Source organism: Perna viridis, chromosome 8, assembly GCF_037379345.1.
Source record: "Perna viridis isolate PV_CMFRI_1.1 ecotype Kerala chromosome 8, ASM3737934v1, whole genome shotgun sequence".
Taxonomy (NCBI): Eukaryota; Metazoa; Mollusca; class Bivalvia; order Mytilida; family Mytilidae; genus Perna; species Perna viridis.
Window position 1 is genome coordinate 48,981,469 of NC_142452.1, and position 9,673 is coordinate 48,991,141.

Genomic DNA, 9,673 nt, shown 5'->3' on the forward strand with positions numbered 1-9,673 from the left:
GCTACAACTGCAAGGTGGCACAACGTCCTGCTAAAGGAACCTACCTTAGTCTTGTACAGACACTATTGGCTCTTGTGAGGAAAAAGCGCTGAAGTGAGAATCTCACGAGCTTATATACTACTGGAAAAAAAAGGTTAAACAAAGTTCACTTCCATAAAAGGAATCTCCAAAAAACTTGTTTAATACATCTATGAAAAATATTCAAATAAAATTGTTCTACCCTAAAATGAGAATAGTACTCATGCATTAACCTTGAACACACCCAATACTAAAAACCCGAAAGTAAATCTTCATTCGGATCTCAATTAGTTCGCGGACAACCATAATGGACCTAACGAAGTAAAAGAGACAAAAGACCAAATTAAACCCAAATATCAGTCAAATATAAGGTATAATGATCTTGGAAACCTCTGTTGAAGTTATTTATTAAAAATGAATGCAAATTAAAGGCGCTATCCGCCACAATTATCTAACACACAATGTTATTGCTTTATGGCCCTCATTTTGTTTAAGTAGGACTCTTATGTGGGTATTTGTTTTTTTTTACAAAGTTCATATCTCTTGTTTCCTGTTTTAATCCAATTTTCCGGTTTTTACCCTGATATTGCCATCCATTTGTTATACGGATTTTACTTTTGGCTATTGTCTGGATTCTATCAGTTCGGCAATTTGTTTTTACCCTTCATTATGACCCAACTTCTATGCAAAGAAAAAAACTGAGGAATAACTTAAGACCTAATGGTTGAACATATGAAAAATCAGTGCCATATGACAGGAATGAATAATAATAGGATAATTAATTGGAAAGAGTGGATAACCAAAATATGATCACGAATGCCGAAGAACGCCTAGATTTAACGAGTGGGTGGAACTTGCTCCACGCACGATTTAAATCTTAATGCGTTCTTGGCACGAGTGATCATATTTTGGTTATTCACGATGTCCAATTGATTATCCTATTTATTATATAGATTTCCTCCAATATTCATTGTTATTTTCAACACAAATTTACAATTTTGTGAACGGCGGATTGATATTTGTGACGTTTTGGTGGGAGAAAGCGCGAGAGTTATATTACCGAATTTATTTCACAGTGTGAATTATTGAAAAAAATTACACTGGGAACAATTGGTAAATCACTGCTATCTATATGATAAATAAGTATTATGACGACTGTATTTATATAAAGTCGATCAATTATCAATTCTATCGAATATTTATCAAACAAATAATAGAATTATTGCATTATGTCATAACGACTACACAAAATACTTACATAATTGTAGTAAGCAATCATTCTGGTTTCAAAAATGAAATTTTATACTTTTTTTCATCTATTTTTGTAAATTTAATAATAAATTGTCCTAATATGACTTCTTCGTTGTTTGACAATTGACGAATGACATATAAATCAAAACAACGATAAATGAAATAGTTATCCAATCTTTGAGTGATACGTGAGAAGGAGACTTCCTGTAGCCAATCAACTTATAGAACGATATATCGGAAGAAATATCATTTACCTATCAATTAACAAAACCAAATATCATAACATACAACTTAAGACATCAAGAATCTACGTGTGTTTTCTCTGTGGGTGTAATGAACAGAACAGACCAGGGCGAGTATAAATCTTCGAAAATGTGTAATATAACACAGAGAAAGGAATAAACAATTGAGAATGAGAATATCAAAAGTGTTTCTTCTGGTTGTTTTAACACTTGGAGGACTGTCCAGTGTTCGGTCTGGAAGATTATCAGTACAGATATATCAACGAATACAACGTAAGTTCAATTTAGCAAAGACCTTTCCTTGCAAATTTTAAAGCACACGGTGTGCGTACTTCCACGAGGTTAATTGAGCATCCCGTCAATAGTAAAAACGTTTAACCAGCTTTTGACCTGGTTATCGTCATATTTTCCCTGAGGGAAGTACTTCCCAACTCTGATAAGAAATTAGCATGGAATGGTCTATATAACTTGATTTGTTGTTAGGTCATTACATCAATACTGGATAAAGCTTTATTAAAGATAACTGCATTTTTTAAGAATGTTTCTACATCTCTAAATTGATTCATATCCACTTTTGGGATATCGTTATTGTATTATATTTGTCATTTACATAACCGTAATAATGTTTTACCAATCATTCTCATCCCGTACTTCTATTTTTTGATACAAGAAAAATTCGGAATTAAATAGAATTAAGATGTGGACTTCACAAGGATCTCTCGATATCATTTTGTAATATACAGAATTTTCTAAAGACGCTTTAACTGGGCTCATTTATAACAAACAGAATTGAAATATAAAATGTTGTATACTCATTTTTTTTTATGATTGAACTCCATTAGAAAGTTTTCATTTGTGGGTTTGTGTTTGAAAATTCAGAGAATATTTCAATATTTCAATATTTTAAATATATACCAATAAATTGAAACGAACAAACACTAACGAGGACAATTACTTTAAAATGGGTTTGTAACGCATTGAACCCTAGCATACGTACATATAACAAAAAAAAAAGAATACGTAAATATTTATTCGCAAAACATCTAATGCAACTTTTCATAGAAATTCCCAGAGACGCTGGTATACGTAGTTTGTTAAGGGTCACATGAGATTTTTAAAATAATTCGGATTCCATCATCAAATAAAGATATTGAAAACAATATTATGTGTAAACTTTTTAATGACAATTTACCTGTACTGTTTACAAAAGATAACAGGTATCCCGAAGGAAACCAGATGTGCATCGCTACTTGAGTTATTTCCCTACCATATAATTACGCATAATACATCACTCATATTCTGCTATAAGAATAATTAAAATATCAAAAGATTTGAATACTCAACTACACCTCGAAATCTTGGATATTGGTAAACTTCACTTGAATTTACGCCTGATGCTTTAGTTTTAAATTAACATAGTAAGGTTAGTAAAGATAACAATTCAGTGCAGTGATGATTAAAACGTTAATCGTAAGCAGTAAAATGTGTCTGGGAGGAAAATTAAATTGTAGTGTTTTTTGTAATGTTCTGTGGTTACATCATTATCTATGTTTTCATGCTTTAGAAAGAAAACCCGTATTGACTAATCAGAATTACAGGATTATTTGTGACAAAGATATCTAAAAGTGTATCTGAACAAGATGGTCAGAACATTTTTATGTTGTACGTTACTTTATTCAGTGCTTGAATTTAAACTGCATGTGTACTACAATGCATGTGGCCCTTAAATATTTCAGCAACTTTGTTAAATATACAATCGTACTAGACCCAGATAAATCTGTTAATATTGATATAGTATAAGAATAAACATAAATGTTAAGGAGTGATGAAATTGATATAAGGAGAAATGTCAAACAAGGCGACCATTAGCACGCACGAATTGATAATATAATTATCTCAGACGGTTGCAAGGGAGCTATAAACAAAGCCCCTTCGTTTCATCACATATTAACTGTGGTGAAATAATTCAGCTGTTTGTGACAAAAACTTCTTTGAATTACAATCAGTATTATAATAGGCTAAATGGTAATGTAACTTAGTCTCATATATGGTATATTTAAACAATGAAAATAATTTGCCTGTTACAAAGATAACATGAAGTTATATGAAATCAGTCAAACAAATACGCAGGTATGAAAGTGCTTAACAATGCCATCGGTGTACGAACAACATGTCAGCAAATTGAGGACTTTGAATTATATTGTGTTAATCATAAGTCATGGAGAAAGTAGATTCGGTATTTGATAATATTAGTCCAAAAATGATTTTACACAAGGCTTACAGTGGAATGTCAAACAATCATAATGACTTCAGAGGAACACTCGATATTGTGATCTTTTCCACATTGACATCGAAAGAATAAATAATCCGATATTGTGATTTTTGCCACATTGACATCGAAAGAACAAATTACTCGATATTGAATTTTTTGCCTCATTGACATCGAAAGAACAAATTACTCGATATTGAATTTTTGCCTCATTGACAAGGAAAGAACAATTCAACCGGTATGAGAAGATTTCTGTACCTTTGAAATCTTCTCATACCGGTTGAATTTTTTTTTCGATGTCAATGAGGCAAACAATTCAATATCGAGTAATTTGTTCTTTCGGTGTCAATGAGGCAAAAATTCAGTATCGAGTAATTTGTTCTTTCGATGTCAATGTGGAAAAGATCACAATATCGAGTGTTCCTCTGAAGTCATTATGATTGTCAACATTTGTTGAAGAGTTTTTTTACTCTGCATTATTAAAAAAAATTAATACCATAATTATATTCTTCTATCACCACCTGTACTATTTTACATTGAGAAACAGGAACTATTTGGCCATTACCGTTGTACTACAAAAAAACGAAAAATGTGTTTTCCAATGGTAGCACTAAGTTTATTAAATGTGCTTTCGAATGGTAGCACTCAGTTTAATATTGATATATATCACTACAATTAATAACAGTTATTATTTCCAATATAGTTACGAACTTGTAGATACCATCATAATTAAATGGGAAAATATTGAACCTGTTAAGTAAACAAAATCTAATTTATATCATTTTCGACCGGTCTACTGGACAGACTCTTCCGCCTTGTTTACACGTGTCTTATTTTATTTCATAGCGACGAGTTTATGTTGGTAAGAAAAAAAAACCAGATTATTCTTCTGAATAGAAACTTAACACAGGAAGTTAAGGGGACTTAATAATGACACATTAAAACCTTTGGCACAATAAATATTCAAATCAGTGTAGTAAGAGAAGAGCATTAAAACAATCTATACTATAATTTGATATAACATCTAAACATATATCCGGAAATGTGCACTCTAAGAAAGTAATCAGGAGAACCCGAGCGGTAAGGGTGTATGTATAGAACAAGATAAAAGTCGTTTTATAAATTATATCTAAATCATAACTTTTGAATCAATTGTGTTTTGTAACTTGCAGACCAAAGTCGAAACATAACTTGATTGACATATGAAGAAATGCACGACTTCAAATAGTAATTCCATTATTTTTTTCAGTACATGAATCACTCCGGAACGTTATTCATGGGTAACTCGACACTATTATATTGTTATCTTTTTGTCATTTATTAACAATAGTGCTGTAGCGATAACTACTCCTTTGAACGGAGCATAGTCCGGTATTATAAACAAATATTCGACCCGTTTGTTAATCCAACTTAAATCGTTCTAATAATTCTAAAGGCTTTTTTTAATTCTAGACTGTTTGCCTTTTTCAGAATTTTCAACCACAATTACGTAACGATTTCAGACAATCTTCTATACAGACTCAACGTGCGTTTACCTATTATTTTGGTAAACACATTCCATAGAAACATACTGAAACTTCCGCTATAATATTGAATCACGGCTAATTATGACAAATAAAAGGATGGTAATGACGTCGTACGAGCAAGTCAGTCGATTTAAACAACAAAACAATTTTGTACTGTTCCATTAACAATAAGTATCTTTAACACTTTATGATGTGGTCCTACTTTAACATGATCAAGCTTTAGAAAAGTGACAAAATGTTAAACATTGTGCCGAGTGGTTGAGTAAGAGAAAAAAAAAGTGTTTCGATCCGATCTGAATGACAAAGCATGTGCTTACATTCTGATCTTTCGGTCTCTTTCGTATTCAAGTACGTCAAGTATCTCGATTGCAAGGCAAGAGTTATGTGGTTGATCTAGTTCATAGAAGCATAAAATGTAATTTTTTTCTACAAATTGAAGAAGAAACAACAACAAATGAGTTAAATTTGAAAATAATTAACAACATAACATCTAATGCTCTGTCCCGAATAAGAATCCTTTATTTTCCCTTTTTATCACGGAAACTACATTTACATTTATAGAAAATATAACAAAAAACGATAAAGACAAGGCAAAATATAAAGCAAAAACATTCATCGATAGGAAAAAATGACAAGTAATGAGGACAAATATCAAGTAAAGAGGACAAATATTGACAGATTTAAATCAAACTTGAAGTAACCTACTCGTAAACTCACAAAAGAAGTCATAGACGTTTATCATGAAATCATATTATTGCTCCAGCAATTTAATTCATGTCTTTGCATGAGTAAAAAGTTTGAGTCAGTCGGGGCAATATATACCGTGACTCCGACATTTACGGGATTATTCCGTGAACTTTGAAGTTACACAGAATGTTGAATAAGAGAATCATTTTTATGCAATGTAATGACTGCACGCTTCATATATCTGGGAGCATGGGGAATTTATGTAAGTCGTTCTACGAACAGTTTTCGAGTTGTAAAAGTTAGTTGGCCACGAACTAATTAACCCGTACTTTTCAATATTCCAGAATGTAGATGCCCACAAAAATGTGTACGGCAATTTCGGACGTGCCTACAAACAGGAATATGTGAATTGTGTCGGAAGCACCCTTATGGAAAACGACAGGTAAGCAATAGCCTCACTTTCTTTGCTTATAAGGCTCAGGACAGATATTTGTAAAGCATACTAACATGTCAATTATAAACAAGAATAAGCATCGTAGAATACTCTGTTATTAATAAATTGGTAATTAAAACCTAGAAATCTACACAATTTCTAATAATGGTTGTACATATTTGTTTAACGAAACTTGTGAGTTAAATATCATTTTTTAAAATATGTTTCAGGGATTTAAAAGAAATAATGCTGCTCTTTCTAGTATATTCAACCCAGATAAATTGAGAGCTTCTAAAGAATTATTAAACTAAAGAACAGCCAACAGACAAATATTGGTGATCAAACTAGCTCATTGTCATTGAAATAATCCATATTGGTTTTAAAATGATTTATCTTTTTTTTATATAAATTTTCTTTTATAGAATTGCTTTTTGTTTTGAATCTAAACCTGAAGAAAACTATTTTACTTCAAAGGTCTAATCAAGAAAGGAATTGTTTTAAAACAAACAAGAAACCTGCTTGACCGTTAACAAACAAGGCGAGTGTTCCATGGAAGCAGGAACTACAAATCCAGGGTTGACATATTGATGTTCCGATGATTATCCTCGATTTACCTTTTTGCTACATCTCTTTAAATTTAATATCATTTTCGTCCGAAGATTTATCTCGATTAACTTTTTTGCTATATATCCTTAAATCTAAGAGTATAAAGAGTAGTATCCATGATTTACCTTATTGCTACTTCTCCCTAAATTTTATATCGTTCTTGTCCGAAGATTTCCCTCGATTTAATTTATTTCGACTTCTCCATAAATTTCATATTTCATAATAAACACATAATACCAAAATAGCACATAAAGATCAATCAAAAACTCTTTTTCTTTTTCTTTTTCTCTTTTTTTTTGTTTGTCTACTCTCAATTGTTTTTTTCTTTTTGTGTCTTAATATAAAATAATTGATTAATATTGTAGTAGGTAGTAAAGTCTACAAAGAACTGTACAAACCACAAACACAATATTACGGGGTACGGAAATCAAGGTAAATAGGATTCGAACAGTTAACAATGCGAATACAATCCAGGAACAGCGACTAGATAATAGGCACAAATCAGAAAAAAAGCATGAAATAACTAACATTATACGCAAAACGGAACAACATTAAAAAGCAAGCAACTAAGCATCTACTAAATACTGTGAGCACGATGACCGGTATAGTAAGCGTCTTGCTTGTGAAATATTACATATGGGTAGAAATACTTTGAGGACGATTACCGGTATAGTAAGCGTCTTGCTTTTGGAATATAACGTACGGCTAGAAAAACAAGTGGAAAGAATAACCATGACATGGTCAACAAATCAGTTCTCATAGTGCAGATGGATATACCTTAATATTTTTTTTTTATAATTTGTTTGTTTGTTTGTTTGTTTGTATGTTTGTTTGTTGAAATAATCATGACAATCGCTTACACAAAAGTTTATGTTCGACTATGGATCTGTCGAAAAGTTGTTTAGATGAATTTAATTGATCCCTTAACAAGACTTGCTTTGTTCATTCGACGGCTATATCACAGAATAATTCTGGATTGTTATTGTGTTAAATTACGTTTTTATTTTAGCCGGAATTTTTAAAATGAATAGCTACATACGAATTGTTACTGATGAATATATTAGTCTAATATTGTATTATTGTCATAAAACTGAGCAAAAAAGTCATTTATTGTCTGATTTTACACAAACTTTTGCTGGAACTAAACAAATGAAGTTTATCATGTTATAATTGATAACTGTATATACGTAAAAAGTAACGACTAAGACAACCAAAAACCCCATAGTTCATGGCTAAGAATATAAGGAAAATACTGTTTATACCTGTGTCGTGGAACACTGTTTACTAGTACCTGTACTTAACCATCGATTTAGCATGTCAGTTTGTAATATAACTCTAACACTAGAGATGATTGTTTTGTATCATCTGTTGTACAACCTTAATCATGAGGTTAGCAAGCAATATAATCAAGATACATCAATGGCTCTAATATGTACTCATTTATTTTTTTCTTTTTTGACGAAATAAAAAGCGGATAATATTTCGTTCAGTTTTTGATATTATAAATGATATGTTCGGTTCATTAAAAAATGAAATATAATATTATCCTTATAGAAATAGTAGCATTTAATGCTATTGTGTCTTGATTTTAGTGTAGTTAAAAAATACCAAGGTAAACCGTGAATACTTTACTTGAAATTAAAAAAAAACTTGCGTCGTCGCATGGTAAGATTATGTTCATTAACATTGCATATATTAGAAAAATGATAAGCACCAACTTGTTGTTACTGTAATTGCCTGGTAAATAGACACATACAAGAACATGTGACATGGTAAATAGACACATACAAAAGAAAAAAAAAAACTCAAAAATAGCACGATCACACGTTCAGAGAAATAGCAAAAGTGATTGTACTGAAATTAAATAAATGTTATCATTGAAATAGTGAACACATAAGTAAAAAATACCTATCAGTCTTAAAGTCTGCTACAAATTGAACAGAACTAAAGAGCTTGTAGTTTTCGCTTTCGATTTTTTTTGTTTTTTGTTGTGTTATTTGTTTTTGACTGACTAGTATTTAGTTTGCTATTTCTGATATTTTGATCATTATATTTTTCGAATATATTATGAATTTATTATTAATTGTTATCTGACGTGCTTCAAAACTCTTTAGACCATAGCCATAGTAACAAAAGTGATAAACACGTGACCAACATTTCGTGCAATTCAAAGGCTGCATCTGTTTAAACATGTCAAGAAACTAGTTCAATTAGAATCGAAATAAATCACGGGAACTCCATTTTATCATTGTTTTGACACGGGCTGGCCATTTGTGTCGTTATGGCTCGGAGTAAAACAATGATAAAATGAAGTTTCGTGATTTATTTCTTAAACTTTTGAAAATCCTGAAAATATTCACAGGGTCACATGACAAGACCTGCATGCCTTTGATAAAAAGTCAAAACTCCAAGCCTTGGTAATTCTGATGTTGTTTTATCTTTTCTTTGTTAAGAATATAGTATGGAGACGGTTCGATAAATCTGTACATTTATAGTTTAAATATTTCTTGTCTGTAAAGGGTAATATCAAGTATCACAAAAAGAGTGTTAATTGTCATACTAGTCACTCTCATGTCTTGAAGTAGCGATTATTTGTATGAAAAAAGTTTGTTTGCTCTGTTCTTTCATATTATTGACGAAG

The 9,673-nt window shown here is 31.1% G+C and overlaps 1 long non-coding RNA gene across 2 annotated transcripts; it reads left to right on the top strand.

Moving 5' to 3' along the window:
* Positions 1 to 1,547: 1,547 nt before the first annotated feature.
* Positions 1,548 to 8,516, top strand: LOC148610826 (uncharacterized). Of its 2 annotated transcripts, none has more exons than XR_015924784.1 (3): positions 1,548 to 1,784; positions 6,338 to 6,435; positions 6,901 to 8,516. It is a non-coding gene; the product is annotated as an uncharacterized LOC148610826 (long non-coding RNA). The 2 variants fall into 2 exon arrangements; XR_015924783.1 differs by lacking the exon at positions 6,901 to 8,516 and adding an exon at positions 6,657 to 6,894 and having other exon boundaries at positions 1,549 to 1,784.
* The last annotated feature ends 1,157 nt before the right edge of the window (positions 8,517 to 9,673 follow it).